This window comes from Pteropus medius, unplaced genomic scaffold (genome assembly GCF_902729225.1).
Source record: "Pteropus medius unplaced genomic scaffold, Ma_sr-lr_union100, whole genome shotgun sequence".
Classification (NCBI taxonomy): domain Eukaryota; kingdom Metazoa; phylum Chordata; class Mammalia; order Chiroptera; family Pteropodidae; genus Pteropus; species Pteropus medius.
In genome coordinates this window covers 33,219,214-33,237,301 of record NW_024344378.1, presented here as the reverse complement: position 1 = coordinate 33,237,301, position 18,088 = coordinate 33,219,214, and the positions used below count along the sequence as shown (strand labels likewise).

The following is an 18,088-nucleotide window of genomic DNA, read 5'->3' as shown; positions in this document are numbered from 1 at the left end:
TTTTGTTTAATTTTTTCTTTGAATTCCACTAGCCGCCCTGGTACATTTATTATGCGTTTCTCTTGTTTTTGCTTACACAAGCTTAAAGTGTCTCCTGGTAGTTTGATCTAATTCATAGGCGATCTGACTAATTCAAATGCATTTCCTCATTTTGATCTTTGTGTCTTCTGGTCTTTCCCTTTTTGCTATGGAGAGAATTCCTACTCCATTACTATTCCGCTCTACCTCTGTGTGACAGCTGCAATATTTCTTTCCTGCTCCTATGTTTTAATGATGTCCTCCTCGAGACTTCAGTATTGCAATTGCTAATCCTACTTTCAGGTCTTTTTTCTTGTTTATTTCCTCCTGAAATGCTACTCAGCCACTTCACTGCTCTAAAGCTGCTCTGTTATAGTGGAGAAGAAAATCTTTTATCCTACTAAAACACATTTTTTTGAAATACTCTTTCATATTGAACTCATGGAGGAGTTCGAGCTTCATGCTCTCCAAATCTCAAATAAATTGACTGTTATATGAATAACACTCTTTCCATTTCTGCTTGCAATTTTCTCAGAGGCATTCTACTAACCTTCAAATGGTATCCTCAAGTACTGATTCTCCTTCTGCCAAATCCACCTTCTTTCGGTTCATCTACTCTGTGTACACAAGGCATGTGCTTTACTTTGAAGTTTCCACTGTATCTTCCTTCACATGTTTGTGAAGTGGAGAACACAGGTGTAATTATCCCCTCTTGGTAGTTGAGGGAACTGAAAATTATAGAGGTTTATAACTTGTTAATGATCGTTTGTCCAGGGTTTAGAATTGCAAGAAAAATTCAGATCTTATGATTCTCACTGTGGGGCTTTTTCTCCTATACCAACCTGCTTCATTTAATTAGCGACAGTATGTATAATGGTTAAACATTACATAGACCTAGGTGCTCTTCCTGACCCTACCATTCTCTAGTTGACCTTGAGCATATTACATACCCAATGATGTCTCAGTTTTTTTTTATCTATAATATTATAATAATATTTTCTAACTTAAATTTTACTTGAAATCCTTATTACTTGAACCATGAAAAATTCCTGAAATTCAACTGTTTTTACCCTAATGGCAAGTATGGTGTTTACTAAATATTCAATATGCGTTAGATATCATTATCATCAAATGATTCACCAAATGGTCTTTAGTCATTGCTGAGTAAGAGTGTGCTAATGCTAACAACTTTTGAGATTTCCATCTCTTAGATAAAGAAACAGGACAAAGTGTTATAAAATAGCATTAGTCTTTACACATTATTAAATATATTTCGTTGTTTTTATCTAAGATAATATCTTCTCTAGCTTTTACCTTTACAACAGAAAATGACCTTGTGATAATTATAAATATTCTTAGTGCTTTTAAAGATATTTAATTTTAAGTGTATTTAAAACCATTTTGAGTTGTTATGAGTTTGTAAATTTGAAAGTCAGTGCTATATCTTGGATTATTCATTAATGTAAATGAATTTCCAACTCATAGAGAAAAATCATTGATATATAAAGTCCATTGCTTGCCATAGAAAATCATCCCATGATTGTGCTTTGATTTCAGCAAACAGGTGTGAAATAGGCAAGCCTTCATCTAAGAAACAATTTTTGGTGGGTTTTACTATTGTAATTATAATTTACATTGAATATGGGGCATAGCCACTTACATTAAAACCAGGTCAGCAAAACTTTTCCATAAAGAATAGTTATTGTTTTAGGTTTGGGGAGATGTATGATCTCTGTTATGATATTTTTAGAGCAAAAAAATTTATATTTTAAAAAATGTTTGTGGCTGTTTTTAAAAACAAAAACAAAAACAAAAACAGGCAGCCAGCTAAATTTGTCATACAGGCCATAATATGTGGACATGACAGAGAAGAAAGATTACATACCTTTGTATGAGAGCTGATAAAGATGTCAGCAATAAACCTATGTGGACTGTAAAACTAAGGAAGGACAAAAGTATGGATGTAGATAGACACTTAGTGACACTTTAAGTCAGATGAGTACTAGATAACAGGTATTTATTTGTAAGGGGCCTCTCATGTTGGTGAAAACACATACATAGTTTTGATGATGCAGTGGGATGAAGGCAAAGGAGCATATGCATGGCTGTAGATTTTCAGAAATCCAAATAAACTTGCCTATTTAAGAAATTTGAGTCTTTATTTAGAGTATGTTGTTAACATTCTCGATTAAAAATTAGTCGTGAAGCTGGAAGCATCATTTATACATAACTTTTGCAAAGCTGCTGGTTTAGTTTCAACATATGTGTAAGAATAATTTTGTATCCGACCTATAAAATTATATTTTAATTATTTAAATTACAATTATTTAAATAAAGTTACATGTTACATAGAAAGGAGAAACTCAAATTGATTTTAGAGACATGAGTACATATTCTATAGAAAATTTGAGATTTTTTTTCTCTTTTCAACTTAACATAGCTACATTTGGAAAGAACTACATAAGTGAATATGGGACTAACAGACCTTTCTATTTTTATTTTTTTTTACTAGAACAATGTGAATATAAATTTAAAAGTTTTGAAATTGTATGTAAACAAAACAGTCACTATTTGGAGAAATGATTACAAAAAACAAAATTCTTTTTTTTCTGATGTCTGAGATAATAATCGTTTGAAAATTATGGTGCGATCCTTGGATGCCAGTAAAGGAAAACACAAAATAAAATAAAACTCTTCTGTTTTTATTTAAATTGTGGAACAATAGCATTTTTTAATATGTTAATTATACCTCTGTGTTTCAGCCTTCAAGCTTCCTAGTAATTCATTAAATATTATTTTAATGGATTCAAACAGGTATAGCTCCAGAGCGATTGGGTTCCTGTTGCCAAGAAAGTTTCTAGAACTAATTAATCCAGAGAATTCTTCACTGAACAATAAGAAAAGAATGGATGGCATTAATAGCTTATAAAATTTAAAAATGATCCCAAACCAGAGTATCTATCATATCATTAAAATAAGGTCCATGTGTATATATGTATATACATATATACATAAAACGGTCATAAGATACATGTATACTTTAAGTATATTATTCTCTAAATTAGTAATCCTTTTGTTTTGTTGTAAAAATTGTATCAAGAAACAAAATTATTTTAGGTCTCACCTACCCTACCAACTTCTTCCTTTGTAATTCAAAAAAGTTTAAAGAAAATGTGATATGTTTGAAATTAATAATCAATGTTCACTAAATTATAAAGTTATAAAATCCTAAAAGGGCTAAAAGTAATATAAATATTTTTATTAGAAAATACAAATAGTATAACAAGAAATTTATTTAGAAAAAATCTGGAAGATTCCATAGGCACAGCATTGATCTGTAAACTAGACTTTAGGAAATGCTACTTGTATTAAGCAACTGCTGAGAGCTGGCTGTCATGGTAGGTTGTGAAGATACAGAGAGAGAAAATTTTGGCATAAAGAAGTTAATAGATTAACTAACTGTAGTAGAACTGTGAAGAAGAGAACATGTTTAAAAACAGTGTAATGAAGACTATGAGAAAGTTACATGTAGGATAATGCTGACATCCAATAAAGATAAGGTGTGATGGAATGACCTATAAAAAGGCATTAGGATATATTCATTTAAAGTTGATCATGCTGGAGTTAGTTACAAAGAGCCCAGGAGAAAAGGATGCATTTCAAATTTTCTAGGCTTCCATAAGAATTAAGCAGGCTAACCCATGAAGAGTTTCGCACAGTGCTGAGATATAGTAGGTACTCAAGAAACATCAAGTCTTGTTATGCCTTGTCACTTGTTATTTTTTTCTCTCTTCCCCAATATAGTATAGTGCCTTAGACATAATAGCTGTTCAGTTTAATAGTTAACTAGCAAATAAACAAGAAACCTATAGTAATGAATTTTAAATTACCCAGTCTGCAATGAAAAAAAAAAATAGTAATTGCATTAACATTTTATTTATTTATGTTTCAGAAGAGCGTTTGCTGGTACATTATCCCTACCTCCCACCCACGTCCACTGGGGATATGTTCCGAGACCCCCAGTGGATTCCTGAAATTGTTAATGGTACCGAACCCTATATATACTATCTTTTTTTCAATATATACATACCTATGATAAAGTTTAATTAAGGAGAGGATGTAAGGAAGAGTCAATGAAGGTGGGAGAAAGCAAGGTGGGGATTGGATCACAGGATAGTTAACAGAATTATGTGTTCCTTTAAGGGTGCTTAAGCCTCTGAGGGGTCTGGAAAAGAGAATTACTTCAGCATTTCAAAGGTATGTTAACCTAGGTGCACAAGAACAATGGACAAGAGCTTGCTTAAGGCAGAGATAAACCTTTTACTATGCCTGGGATGTGACTACTCACCAAGATCTGCCCAGTTGGGAATTTATGATCAGATCACCCACCCTATGAGGTTTCTTTCTGTAAAATTCCTTTTTATTCCACACTAAACTCACCAAGAATATTTCCAATAATAATATCGACTTCTCATATTGTTTGTACTGAGAGAGGACTGGGCAACCAACATAGAATTGGCTCATTTATTTTATCATTTAAATTAATGAATTGGCATTCTGCCATTAATTCAGTATGTCTAATTCATGAACTGAGGAAATTAAAGTACACATCATGCTTACTTAAAAGGCAAAGGTAAAGTATTACACTTTTGAGGTATAAAAAAGTCACTTCTGAAAATGTAGATTAAGCTTAACCATTTCTTTAAAATGAGTCTTCAGGTACCAGTACTTGCTTCCATTTTTAGTCTTGTCCATATGAACCTAATGCAACCATTGGATAAAGTAAAGTTGAGCCTTAAAAAATGGATAAATAAAGGTACTTTTGGCCTCTCACAGACTTCAATTACTGCTTGTATGGCCATTTTTAGAGTCTAGTGGTTAGAGTAGGAAAAAAAATATCCTGAACAATAAAATAACCAAGTTCCATTTAATAGCATAGTACTCAATTTAGAACTATTCAATCAGCAAGACTGTATATGTATAACTTTGTCAAATAGTGATCAATAGAATTTATCAAAGTAATTTCTCAGGTAGAGAAAAACTGCAGCACGTTAAAAAGTTACACAATAAATTTCTCCAGGTTTTTACAAGTTGAGAAGACTTTGCTCATCTGTTTGACTTTGACCCGTCCTGCTCTGTCTTATATCTATTATCTATCTGTTAGATTTCTAAGAACAAAAATAGCCCCCTTCATCCTTTTAACTCAATATTTTGTTGCTGGTTACTTCTTTTGAAACCCTTTTATTGTTATTGTCACACTTCTCTGGAAGTGAAGAAATATGGTCGAGTATGTCTTTTCTATATGCTTTTCAACAAAAATGCACTAAAACTTGGTGCTGCTATAAAACTGAAAAGGTACTCTGAGGAAGATTCCACTGATGCACAGTGTATTAGAAGGATTGTGTCTTATGCAGCAGGGAGTCAAACTTCGCGACAATGCAGATGTGAAAAAGAGTAATCATTTATGTTTTCCATGACTGAGCATATTCATCTCTGGTGCCCCTGGATAGGCTAAATGGTATAAAAACAAACAAAAATAAATTTAAAAAGTAAATTTATCCAAAATTTATCCATTCACGTTATCTCAGTCTTTTCTAGTTTAACATGATCATTTAAAGGTAAACTTGATTTTTGTTTAGCTAAACGAACAGGCTTTCAAGTTTTCTCTATTCAATCCCCTCCACCATAACCTACCCCCCAGACCCCCTTCACACACATATACCCACACATACACATCCTAGCCCCATATACATCACATCAATAAAATTTTGACCTCACCTGGTGGTATATGGAGTGGAGGGAAGCTCACATTAAAAGCTGAGCTGGAAAAACAGGGATTTCTGTTGGTGTTTTTGTTGGCTTCTTTGACCTCTGACTGAAATGTAGACTGGACTGGTCTTTAGTCAACAACTTCTGTGTTTATGGATTAGTCACTGAAAGGGCACAGCTGGCATAAACTGTATAGTCTCTGCTTATATAATGCCTGGTGATTGGACCTATGAACTTGGACAGTTTCTCTGACTGGCCTTTAGTTGGTTTTGCTGGTCCAATGCTTAACCATTTCATACACCCTGGACTTACAAATGGGCTTTCTATCAGTTTATCCCTCAACAAAAGATATCTCTAGCAAATCTGCTGAGTTGCAATTCACAGAAACCTTTGAATCTCACAATGTGTATAGGGACATATGGATTTTTATCAATGACAGATGCAGTCTGCAGGGAAATAGAGCTAACATTTTATCAAGCCCTTCCTCAGTCTAAACACGTGATTCCACATTTTGATTCTGCCGTAATCACCTATGGTTATAGAACATTCTAGAAGATCAGAGTTTTAAATGTTTGTTGTCAATCACTTATGTGGGATCTTAATCCTCAATATCCAAAGGCTCGCTCTATGGACCTTTACTCAGTTGAGTAGGCCATAGATTCTTCTCAGAAACATAGATACAATTTTAACCCTAGTTTTGTCCTCTCTTAATGTTTCCTTTTGACTAAACTACTCAGTGTCCAGAAAGGCTTTACTTCTTTCTGTGGAATAGCAACTCTCTTTACATCATATCTTTTACCCTGTCTATACCAGGGCTAATAGTAAAGTGGTTTACTCAGTATGCCATGCTTTCCTCTTTTCTGGACAAGAAAAATCTCTTTGGACTTTAGAGAAATTATTTTATTCTCAGAAAAGCCTCCTTCTCAAGATTGTGCTCTTGCTTAAGATTCAAAACTTCTGATTAGAATCTCAACCTGAGCACTGACACCTTCATGCTAAATTGTTCTTGCTCTGCTCATAAAACAACAGATGTCACTGAGACAGAGGGTGTTGAGTCACAGAAAGATAAGATTTGCAGAATATGAAAACTGTATTTGCTTTCTATTTCAAATGCATGATATTCATTACCATGTTCATACTCTAGTCATATGCTGGCACTTTTTCCAGTAGCACTTGATATGTGATTTGTCATTGGATGGAAAGTACATATGTTCAAGTTATACCATATCAGGGGCAAATCATTAAACATCTCTAAGCTAAAAAATTTTTTATGAGTTAAATGGCTATAAAAATAATACCTATTTCCTATGACTTTTGTAACATTAAATGGTATAATTTGTGCAAAGAACTTACTGTATTTTATGTTACATATTCCTCAATAAAAAGTGGTTAATGAAGATGATGATGATGATAATGATGGTGATGATGTAACATAAACCCTGACTCATTATGTGTTATATTTGTCAAGATGATGGGATTGAATTAAGAGACAAAAAAAAAAGAGAAAAATCACAAATGGCTTTTGACAAAGTGGTTTAATTAAATCTTGGAGAAAAGTGTATGCATATCAAAGGAATATGATATGAAAATGATTTTATCTGATGTTGCTGATTTTTGATGGATGCTATGAGCCCAGGAATCCAGGAAGCTTGATCAGGATATTAATATGTTAGTAGAATTTGTGTTGTAAAACTTGTACACCAATTTGTACAAGACTCTGAAAAAATGGCAAATGGAGTCATAACCAAGTAATTCTCATTTAACGTAGGAAAAGAAAAATATTTTAAATAATTATTCATCCAAGAATGTTTACTAAAGCAAGCTTAAAATTCAGAAATTAAAATGCAGTGAAAACTGTACATTATTGAAGAAATATTGACAAACTTGGGAAAACCTTATTTATGATATTTACATCTACTTACAGAACTGTTATGCCAAGAATAACTTAATTACAGTACTATCAAATTTGTAGGTGAAATCTAGGATCTAGGGGAAATTACTATTTTCCTAATTTTTAACAGAATATTGATGGAACAACAAGTGCAACATAGAAATACAATATAATTTCTATAGTATCTGTAGTAGGCAGAGTAAACTGTCCATGCCCTAATCCCAGGAATCTTTGAATATGTTACCTTATATAGCAAATAGGCATTAATCTGACAGAATTAAGGTTGCTAATTAGCTGACCTCAAAAAAAGATTGTCCTAGAATACTCAGATGGGCCCAATGTAATCACAGGGGACTTAAAAGTGGAAGAGTGAGAGACAGAGGAGAATGTTAAAGTAATATGATATGAAAACGATTTTACCTGATGTTGCTGATTTTTGATGGATGCTATGAGCCCAGGAATCCAGGAAGCTTGTAAACGGAGTAGCAACGAAACAGATTTTCTCCTTCATTTTCCAGAAAGGAACAAAGCTTTCCTTGCTGACAACTTGAGTCTAGTGAGACCAGCGTTTGATTTTTAACCAACAAGATTGTAAGATGTCAGTATGTAATGTTTTAAATCACTAAATTTGTGATTTTTTTTTATAGTAAAACAGGATACCCAAGAAAAAGGAAACCATGTGACTGCACAAAAACTTGTACATATTATTATTATGCTTAGTAAATCAAAATGGAAACAAGTCAAATGTCCATCTACTGATAAATGGATAAATGTAATGTGGTATATTATCACAAAGGAATATAATATAGTGATAAAATGAAAGGATGTGCCTGCTACAAAATGAATAAATCTTGAAAACATTATGTTAAGTGAAAAAAGCTAATCATAAAAGACCATATATTATGCGTCAAAATATGTGCCATGTCTTGAAGAGATAAATGTAAAGAGACAGAAAGTAGATTTGTGGTTGCCTGGAACTGAAGGAGTTGAGGGGAAATAAGGAATAACTGTTAATGAGTACAGAATTTCTTTTTGGAATGAAAGAAATATTATAAAATTAACCGTGTTAATGGATGCCACTCTCTATGAATATATTTAAAAACATCGAATTATGTATTGTAAATTGGTGAAATGTAGGGTATGTAAGTTAAACAATGTGAGCAAAAATGCAGAGTGATAATGAATAGGAATTATATGGCAAATATGTGCGTAATCCTGAAGAGGGGGTGTAGGAGACATGACGAAAAATAGTGAACTATTAGATCAGGATGTTAATATGTTAGTAGAATTTGTATCGTAAAACTGCCAAGGTAAAAGAGTTTGTTTTGTTTTTTGTATAATTCAGAACAAGCAAAAGTTTTCTGAGGAGAGAAAAATGGTAGTCGTAGAGGTGGACATGGCAGTGATTTTTAGGATCTACCTAAATTTTAATAATGCTAATGCATTTGGAGAATGTATGTATGTATGTATTATTCAATTTATTGGTGTAATATCAGTTAATAAAATTACATAAATTTCAAGTGTACAATTCAATGACACATCATATTTACATTGCATTGTGTTTACCACCCAAAGTTAAATATCCTTCTGTCACCATATATTTGACCCCCTTTACCCTTATCTACCTCCCCATATTCCCTCCTTTCCCACTGGTAACCACTAAACTGTTCACTGTGTCTATGAGTTTTTATTTGTCTTGTTTGATTGTTGCTTTCAGCTTTATATCCCGCATATAATTGAAATCATATGGTTTTCGACTTTTTCTGTCTGACTTGTTTTGCGTAGCATGATAATCTCAAGAAACAACCAGAGCGCCCTTCAATAGATGACTGGATAAAGATGTGGTACATATATACAATGGAATATTACTGAGCCATAAGAGAAGATGAAATGCTGCAATTTGCAACAACACGAAGGGTGTATTTTAAGCAACCAAAATCCATAATACAATGTGGCCTTAATGTCTTGAAACATGGACGAATCTATCTATTGAATAGTTTTCAATAGAAGATTTGGTTGATGTGTTGTCTCTTGACACACCAATGCATAGTTTAGGATACTCTCAAAAGTTGCATTGAACATAGGATATTAAAGCAGAATTTTCATGTATCTCTGCATAAACATCTGTGCTGTGTTGCTTAAGATGATTTTTGTATCTCATTTTTACTGAATGTACTGCGCTCTTAGCACATGCCAGAAAAAAATGAGAACAGTTCAAACATATTTTCTACATTTCTAGACTTTATAGCCACCCTATTGATTACACATCACTATTAATATAATCTCATCCTATAGCCACACCACTATTTTATGATCCTCTTTCATATCATGCATTTTTAAAATTATTTTAAAATTTGGAGATAAGTTTAGGTTAATACAAAGATGTAATCTGTGCCCTTATAAAAGACCTTCGAGGAAGAAACAGACAACGGAATAGAAAATATCTCATAGATTATTAAATACTATCAATATCAAATCACATATTTACTTACTAATGGCAAATTGATTATCTAAAAATCATATTTGCAGTTAATGTGTAAAATGTTACTTTAGGAAGTCAGTTATCATTATTTGCCACTACAGTCATATTTTGATTGTCTTTCTATATCTTAATTCTTTGTGTTCATGGTGCATTGCAATAAGAATTCAAATAAATTTACATTTATGAGTAGTATCAACCTAACCTTGGTACTTCCTAAATACAGGAACAAGGGCTAAAGCAGTTGTCTGTGGGTAAGGATTTGATTTTACTTTACACAGCTTTCAGAGTTGTTACAGAGTCAATTTAGAAGTAACACTGCAACAATATAATAATAGTTGTTCACTGATGAAGCTTGCACATAGAATCCATAATTAAAATATCCAATTAATATTGCTCACCTATGGTACATGACTTTAAAAGAGTCTGGTTTTGTAAGGGATTTTACCAAGATTGCCTTAGCAGGAATAGGTCTAATTAAGGGAAGCAAGTAGATTTGTTAAGTCTAAAGCAGGCAATTGTCTTGATGCAGATTTCCTATATCAAAAATATTTTCAAGGATAGAACAGTGGGTTACCGTCTCTTCTCTTTTACTTTGTGTCTCTGTGTGCATGTGTCAGCAGGTGAACTTGAATTTTATAATTCACCCTTCAAGAATAATCAAGTTTTTCTATTTTATACCTGCTGCTTTTAGCAATTGATAAGAAGAGGGGTTAGGACCAGGAAGCAATATATAAAACACTTATTTAAATACATAAAAATTTCTGCCATCATCAAATTCATCAAAATCTTCAGTTCATAACTATTTGTAACTATTCAGCTTTTTGTGATTAATTAACTATGTATAGTTTAAGTTGAATGTGAAGGCAGACTGGTCTTTAAGATGCTGTTGTATTCCCTGTTCCAAAACTTAGATTGCAATTCCTGATTTTATATTTGCTGAATGATTCTGGACAATGTCCTAATGAACTAAGGAAAACAAATGAGACAAGATACATTAAATGCTTTCTGAAACTACAAAGCATGATACATGTTTATGAGTTATTTTAAAACTTGCAAAAAATGCAAAAGGCTGTATAGTCACAAAAAACGAGGACTATCCTGTACAAGTATCACATGCTAAGCGATTGTGCTGCTGGAGCTCCAGGGGAACTGTTCTAACAGTTACATCTTTATTTCTCTCTCTCTCAATATCAATACGTCTCAAAATTTACGGTGGACTACAGTGATTCCCAGCCACTTATAGATTGTGGTCACATAGAAATAATACTATTTGTAAGGCATGTTTGAAGTAAATGGGCAAGGTTGCTTACACTCAAGTTGACCATCTGCTCTGGGGAATCGAGCGGATCAATAATTTAGCACAGCCAGAATCCATTTGTGACCCACTAGTGTGAGGCAGAAACTTTTCCCTGTGTATAAAAATATCCTGTGGATCCTGATTTCAAAGGTTTGGTGTAGGGCCCAGAAATCTGCACTTCTAAGCATTACCTCATGGGGTTTAACACCATACTTGGAGGGATGTATGTGCTGAGTTAATTGTTGCTATACAATTGAATGGACAAGTAATAGAGTTCTTTTTAGAACCCAATTGAGAAAGTCGTTCTAGACTAACATGGTTAAGAAGAATAATTTGCCAATATAAAGTTATAGTAGCATGGCAAAACAAATAGCAATTTAAGATCAGAAGACCTGGTTTAGCTTTCAGTTGTGAAAATTACTGTGATTCTAGCAATATCAATTAACCTGTCTTTGCCTTTGTTTTTTGGGGGAATAATTGAAATCCTTCAAAGGGTCTTGGTGAAGAACGAGAGAGAATATTTGTGCAAACACATTCCCAATGCCTTACATTTGTCAGAAATTGTATTATCATTAATTATTATTATTATTATTATTATTATTATTATTATTAATTATTCCATTTGCTTTGGAAGGTAGAGGTTAATTTCTTATTTGAATGTTGGTGATTATTTTAAAAGCAACTGCAAAGTCATACAATGGTTCATTTGAAATAAATGATTTTTTCTGCTCAACAGAATATCTTTCAAAAAACATTTGCAAAATGACAAGAAGAAATTTATCAAAAAGATTAAAGTCAGAGGATAATATAGCTCATCACTGTAACTTCATAACACTTTTCAAATGCTCATAAATAAGATATCAAAATAATTTTATGTACCTAAAATTAACATTTAATTGTGACATGATAAAGTGGGCCTATAGTTTGAAAATAAAATACTGCAGATAAATAGAATGAAGTTCGAAAGGTAAGTGAGTAAATGTATAATCTATCAATCTTTTCAGTAGTGTTACTAATTCATAATTTGGACAGCAACACATTGCAAGTTACTCATAAGGGACAAAAATTGCCAAAACCTCTATTACTCAGTTAAAGAGTCTATATGCAATTGATTACATCTGCCTTATTAAATGTTGTATCTTATTAGAAGATTTGTTAATTCAGTCAAACAACAAATTATTTAAATTCCTACTCTTTATCAGGTATTTGGAGTTTAAAGAGAAACTCAGGCTCAGACCTGAGAAAGCCTGCACTATTGATGCAAGATTAATATAATATTAATATGAAAATATAATATAGATAATATGATAAGTACAAGGATAGTAGTCTCTATGAGAATGACAAAATACTAGTTAGAGATTCATTAAGAGGTCATCTGAATCAAATGAGAGGGGTCAAGGTAGAGTTGCCAAAGACTTGTGTTGAACTCAGAAAGTCTAGTAAAAGGAAGAGCAAGAGTAGACAAAGTGTAGAGGAAGCCAGAAATTAAAAACAAATGAGTGGAACAGGCCAGATATTAGAAAAGAGAAGTATTCGAAACTGTGGTGAACTGAATTCTCTACATAGTTCCAGGTGATTTTTGCCATGCAAACTTGTGAACCCACTGACATCGTGTATTCTAAGATTTTCAAAAAACATATATTTAGACTTGTGCGTGACATTTTGTGTGACATTTTCCTTTACAGTTGTTGCAACTAATCAAATGATTTTGTTCCTGCTGACCAAATTCGGCCCAATAGGCCATACTATTCAATCTCTGCGATAGTCAGAAACCATGATAAATCAAAGAAGACATAAAATAGTTTGGAATATAAGATCCATCAGGACTTCTAAAATGATTATGTAACTATGAACACTCATGTCTACACTAAAATCTGTCTCCAACTTCAGAAAACCAAAAGTATGTATATAAGAAAAAAATATATGTGTATACATTCGGGATATAGAACTGGTACAAAAAGATAAATCTTAAATAAGGGAATATGAATTTAGACAATTTTCTGCATGAATTTGAAAACCTCAGTCCTCTATACAGAAAAGAAAATTGAGAGGACTAGATACAAATATTTAATTCCTATAGGTTATAGTTAGAAGTCCTTTACTATATCTTAGAAATATAGAAGAGGCATCCCTTGCAACATGAGTCTCAATGGAAGGTTTAAATTACACATAGACATATTAAGTGAAAGGTACAGCAGAAGAGGAAAAATCACAGATCCATTCATGAGAAGAATGAGGCTTTAGTGGCAGGCATTGTGTTTTAAGGCATTTATATTCTTATTACTGATGATATGATAGCCATCAGTCAATTGACTGTGGACCACTTTAATCCAAAATAATTCCCCATTGAAATTACAATGCCCAGATAGAGCTTCAAATCTGCTTTTCAGTTTTAAATACCTCTTGTTTGGAGAACAATTCTATATGTTCCATTCTGGTAAAAGTGCATACTTACTAAAAGATAACAGATCCACTGTGTTTACTCTGAGATTCTTACTCGTCAATCTTATTTCCAAAATAGAAATTGTCAATTCACACAATGAGTTAGTGAAAACTTGTCTAGTGGACTCTGCAAATTTTGTACTTGGTTTCTATGTTGAAAAAAATAAAGTTTCTGGGGTGAAATTCCTTGAGAAGACCAAGAATGATACTAATTTGCATAAAGCCCTTTTTAGTAATGCCAAAGTCACACATTCTTATTTTCGATGTCTATAAATATCTGGATGCCCCTAGTGTATCATCTAGTGCATATACACACTGAAGGGATTTTTTTACTTTATTTTCCTTTTTCATGTCAGTCTGAAATAATAAATGACTTAAAAAAACAAATAAATGGTAGAGAAGATAAGAAAAAGATAATTAGGTTATTCAGTTAAAAAATGAGAGGAATATGGATGTTTGCTAATCATATTAGTTGGCGGATTATTTACATTTTATCCTTTGTATACTTTTGGAGAATTAGGGCTACTTTTTTCCCCTTTAAGAAAGACAACGGTGAAAATAATCCTAGTGATAACAAACAGATTGAACTGTAAAATTTTTCAAGAATTTTATTTTCTTTCTGAAATTTGTAGTTTATGAGCATTTCAGTGGTATCCCCAGATGTACAAAATTTGTAACCCTGCATGTTTATTTGGAAGAAAATCTTAGTTTATATATTACAAAATATTTCTTGCCACATTTATACAACTTCTTGATTATACATTTTATATGTCCTAGCCAAATGTGTGTTGTATACTTATTGTGACCTAAGCATTAACCTTGTTCAGTATAAAAGGCTTTCTTTCTGATCAGTTCTATTCATCACTCTTCCATCTGCCAAATGGATCTTCTAAATTATCTCCTGATGAAAAGAAACTAACTCTATACTTATCTTCTCTCTACTTTTCTGGTTATAACTTTCTGTCATACACAGTCATCTTCCGCTTGGGGCTCACCTATGTGGTAGCAAGCTTTATTTGCCAGAATGCAAGCCATTTACCAGTCTCAACACTTGAGAAAAATTCCAAGAATCACTTCTTCCTTCCCAGTTTTATGAAATAGCATAAATCAGAGTTGTGACACTCTGTATTCAACTCAAACGGCCAATTTTCATCTTCTTTGCACTTGGTAAAAATCTGTCAATGGACTTCAAAAAAATCAATTACATAATTGGAAAAGATATGGCATATAAATGACATGTAAGGTGATCTCAGATTTTAAGATATATAATTATGGCTTCTGTGCCTCAGAATGGAAGGCGATGGGAAAATGTATGATTTATTCTTCTCTCAAGATCAGTGCCTCAGCTTAAAAAAATAGATATGTTTATTTTCGACTTTCTTTTTTATACTAAATCACCCTACTAAACTTGTTATTCACTTAAGGCAAGCAATATATTTGGTAGATATGGATATTTACATAGATATCATGTAAATATGGGGAATGTTATTACACTCTACCCATATTTGAACTAGAACTCGATTTTTGCTATGGTCACTTATATACCAAAAATATATTAAAAAAGGAAATACATAGAGGCAAAATTGTTTAGTGATTATATAAGTGCACTTAGGGGTAGAGAAAACATGTTTTTAGGTAAATGAATGGAATATTGAGATTCTCAAGGTATTGAATGTATACTCGTACTGGCACCTTGAATAATGACTTAGTGTTTCAGAATGGAATAGAAATAGGTAATTCCATCTGGTTTTTGAAGTAGTTTGTCCTTGAAATATACATGATTTTGAAAAATTGTTCAAATTACACATTTTCGTATAAAATTTCCTATCAATGTTTACACTTTATGTAGACCAGGGTCTACATAAATCACTAGATAACTATTTCACACAGGCCAGCATTTCTCAAAATGAGACTCTCAAGCCAACTGCAACCATATCACCTACCAACATCTCAACAAAAAGTGCATTTTCCAGAGTCCTCTGCTTCACATGATGAATTCTTATTTTATATGTAATCTATGAATTAGTTAATGAGTACATGATTTTTCCACCTTCCTCAGAAGGAAAACTTTAAAGATTCACATAAAATCTATATCTGTGAAAGCCCTCTTTTATCTCCTGGAGTCTTTTATTCCATACAATTTTGAAAGGTTTTTTCTTACACACATTTACATCATTAACATCTGAAACAGTGTAGATAAATAACTTACAGCTTCACAAGGCATACGATTTTATTGTAGGGTATGTTTGCTGGCTTTTTTCTTCTTTACAGTTAGCTTAAATTTACTGAATAGTATTTCATTTTTTTCTATAGAATGACCCTAAGTAAGTTTTCATTCTTGACAGCATTGCAGATATTTGGAAACACCTGTCAGGAGTTTTCACATTATTCTCTCTACCAACCTAAGTATTTCTAATGCTTTAACCATCAGTTATATTAGCAAATCAAGAGGCCTAAAGACTATCTAGTCTTATATGCAATTAGTCTCAGAGAAGATAAATAGCCATTTGCCAATATTTATATATCCAGGTAGTAAAATTGTTGAGATTGGAAACCAGATTGTATCTTTTAAATAGTCTATCACTATAGGATGAATTCAGATTTGAACATGCTTTTATGTAAATCACATGCATACTTAGTATTTTGGAAGGCTTCTTAGGTGGAATACTCCAATTTCTGAGTATATTCTTAACTGTGATTAGTAAAAGAAAGATGATAAAAGTGCTTTAGAGTGCTAACATTGATCATGTGCTGTTTAATACATTTTATTTTCACTGCCTAATTTAAGGCTGCTGTAAATAACATGGAGTTTCCCCTCCTCAGTTTTCTCCATTAATTTCTGGTAATTGAATACAAAACCATTACAAATTATGGGGATACTCATCCTCTGTTTTCCTCGACTTGCAATTCTCCCAACCTGATTCTACTCCAGAATGATGTGATTATAGAGTTGTCTTTTTAAGACAGTCCATTTATGGATGATGAAATGCAGGGTAATAATTATAAAGAGGATTTATTAGACAAACTTAAGGCAGGGTCTACAATAAATCTCATCCCTTGCATATTATTTGACTTTCTACTTATGTGGATCTTTAATTGCCATATATTGTCTTCCAAATGCTTAAGTAGATAATAGGAGTTTCTGATGGTTACAACTAAGATCACTCAAAAGTAAACTGATAAACCTTCTTTAGATTAGGAAGCTTGTCAAAGATAAGATAAGTCTATTTCTTCAATGTCTTTACTCAGTTTTCCTGCATTATCTAGGTACACACATTTTAATGCAGTATTTTAAAAATCAAAATTAATGCAAAATGTGCACAAAGAGCAAAATATCAAAACTTTAAATAAAGCTCTCTTACATCTTGGCGGCGGACATGCTGTTCAGAATGAGGAAGACCTGGAAACTTTAGAGTCACGCAAGCCATGGCCACTGCTACATCAGCAAGCACCGGAAGTACCCTGGAGGCCAAGGTAATGCTGGTGCATGCATCACCACAAGATCAACTTTGACAGATATCACCCAAGTTACACTGGGAAAGTTGGTATGAGGCATTACCACTTAAAAAGGAACCAGAGATTCTGCCCAACTGTCAACCTTGATAACTGTGGGCCTTGGTCAATGAGTAGACATGGGTAAATGCTGCCAAAAACAAGACAGGAGCTGCTCCTATCACTGATGTGGTGCGATTGGGCTACTACAAAGTTCTGGGGAAGGGAAAGCTCCCAAAGCAGCCTGTCATGGTGAAAGCCAAATTCTTCAGCAGAAGAGCAGAGGAGAAGATTAAGGGTGTTGGGGGAGCCTGCATCCTGGTAGCGTGAAACCACATGGAGAGAAGTTCATTAAATGTTCACAAGTGTTTAAAAAAAAAAAAAACTTTAAATAAAAACAGAACCATATTACTTATTTGTTCTTTTGTGTCAGACTCTAATCTTGGCGTTGACCCTTTTGGTTTTTTGTTTTTGATGGCCTATTAGATGTTTTTTCTTTATCTTTTTTCTCTGGCTTTGTTGAGATGTAATAGACATATAACATTGTGTAAGCTTAAGATGTACAATACAACTTTTCATATCATTGGTAAATATAACTAATATAACATTTCTGTTATAATGTTTAAACATATTAGGATGAAAACCCTTAGTATTTTGGTGCTGTGCAAGGGCACTCACTATATCGTGATAGACAAAC

The 18,088-nt window shown here is 32.8% G+C and overlaps 1 pseudogene; it reads left to right on the top strand.

Annotated features, from left to right (window-relative positions):
- Positions 1–17,276: 17,276 nt before the first annotated feature.
- LOC120609706 (60S ribosomal protein L27a-like) lies at positions 17,277–17,721 on the top strand (annotated as a pseudogene).
- Positions 17,722–18,088: the final 367 nt, after the last annotated feature.